We start from the raw sequence: 2,532 nt of genomic DNA, 5'->3' as shown, positions 1-2,532 counted from the left end.
AAGAAGCCGGATGAAATAGAGACTGCTAAAGAAGGTACATGTGATGTTTACATTCTTTATGAGTTTAATTTATCTTTCGAACCGACCAATTCTTGGTTGGTGGATAGTGGTTCCACTGTTCACATTTGCAATGATTTGCAGGGGTTCAAGGAGACAAGGAACCTGGAAAGAAATGAGGTATGTCTTCGGATGGGCACTGGAGCTGAAACCATGGAAATGGTTGTGGGAACTTTTGTTTTGAATTATAATTCTACTAGTTTAGTTTTAAAAGATTGCTATTATGTGCCCTCTATTAAGAGGAAGATGATTCCAGTTTCAAAACTTGTTTTAGACGGATATAGTTTCTCCTTTAATTCTAAATTAATTATTCATTTTAATAATTCCTTTATGGCATCCAAATATATGCAAAGTGGTTTGTATTTTCTAGATTACTCTATTAAAATGAATGTTGATTTGAAATGAAAAGCAGCTCCAGAAAACTCAACATACTTATGGCATCAAATATTAGGTCGCATTAACTTGGACAAAATCAGTAGATTGGTGAGGGATGGTCCCTTACAGAGTCTGAGGGTGGAACCATTCCCCACATGTGAGTCATACCTTTAGGGCAAAATGACTAAGAAACCCTTTAGCAATAAAGGTACTAGAGCCACAGATCTGTTAGAGTGTTGGTCAAACAACGGTCCAGGGATCAAACCATGGCTCCCTAGGGAAACTAATATACTACAAAATTAGGGTTTTGCACACCCTGGATTATCCCATGGTGTCCCATGAGTGCCCCATTAAATTTTAGGGTTTCCCATGGTCGTCCATGGGAACCCTGGTGCATCCCTATTAGGGTTTCTCCTTCCCTATTGCGTCCCATAAAATTAATTATCACAATAGGGATGGAGAAATTCATCTCTAGTTCATCACATGACAAGAGGGATCCATCCCATACTCGAATGTGCAGCGGAAAAAAATTGATTCAAGTTTCTTTCGTATCCCAAAATATTAATAATTAATAAACTGAAGGAATTAATAAAGAACTGCTAACCTGGTGAGCCTCAAGTGTTGTTCCTCTAATAGACAATGATTCTTCCTCCAATGAGCGCTCCAAGCAAACAAATCTGAACCTCCAATGGTACTACCAAGGTTCTACACGCCAATCCCAGATGCTCTCAAATTCCCCAGCACAGATCTAGGGTTTCTCAAACCCTAACTCTCAAACACGAGTGAGAGAAAATAGAAGAAGAAAGAGAGAGATCACAAGAGGGAGAGAGAGTGACCAAAACACGAGAGAGGGGGACAGGCTGAAACGCAAAACACTGCCCTCCTCCTGCGTTTTGGTCCCCTTTATATTGAATTTTGGATTTAATTAAATCCTAGTAGGATTTAATAAAATCCCCAGTGAGAGTCTGACTCTCTCTCTCTTTGTTTGGCAGTTTTGTTTAAACTCAAAGTACTACACAGGTGAAGAAGTAGAATCTAATAGGGAACATATTAATGAATTACTTTATTTAATATTTAATGGATAATTACAATTAGCACCATATCCATTAATTAAATAAAGTACTAATTAAAATAAAAAATTCTAAATAACTCCCTATATGTGATGAGCACATTTATGTGTGAAATCTTAGGACATAAAACATACATTTTACCACATTGGACAGAGTTACTCGGTGCTTTCTTGTACTTTTCAGGTTTTAGGTGAATTCTTGTGAAAATTGAGGAGATGATGATAAGGAAATGTTTTTAAGTTCTTTAGAGATGTTAATAGTATGGATGCGTAACCCATCGAGTCAACTTCGTAACGGTTCAAACGGCACTTGATTCCGAGTTGAAACGAAGAAGTTACGGCCGTTTCCGTAACGACGCGCGAAAATGGTCTATATGGGTTTATTTGTAATTATTAACAGTCGGCCGGGGACAAAGTAAAGCGGAAGTTCGGATTCGAGGTGCTTTAGCACAATTCTGAGAAGTTTTTCTATTAGCCGAGAGATTCCATTTGGAGGGCTTTGGACAGTCCAACTTCAACTTAAGATATCTTGGGCTCCCGAACTCTAAATTGGACGAAATTTGGGTCTATTTTGGGTGATTTTTCGCAAGGAACACAATGGTGAGGCCTATATAACCACCCCATGCTCCACGTTTTTTGAAGGACAGATTTGGTATTTCATTAATTATAAGTGGAATCCTAGTCATCACTCTCTCTCTCTCCCCTCCAACTTTTCAAGGGCATTCCTGGAACTTCACTTGGGACAGATTTATTTTGAAAGATATTTTCTCATCTATGGAAGGTTGAAAAATCAAAGATGCTTTGATTTTATTGCTTGGAGAAGATATCTACAAAGAAAAGAAAGCATAAGTCAGAATCAGAAATTTACTTTTCTAGAAATAGAAAGTCCATGTAACCAATATTCTATTCTCTCCCTCTTTCTATTTTTTCTTTTTTTCTTGGGATTCAAGGCATTGTAAAAGACGAAGGAGAAGAAAATATTCTCTTTCTTAGGGAATATTTCTCCTACACTTCCCTCTTCTCTCTTCTCC

Source organism: Telopea speciosissima, chromosome 6, assembly GCF_018873765.1.
Source record: "Telopea speciosissima isolate NSW1024214 ecotype Mountain lineage chromosome 6, Tspe_v1, whole genome shotgun sequence".
NCBI lineage: Eukaryota > Viridiplantae > Streptophyta > Magnoliopsida > Proteales > Proteaceae > Telopea > Telopea speciosissima.
This window is presented reverse-complemented; position numbering follows the sequence as displayed.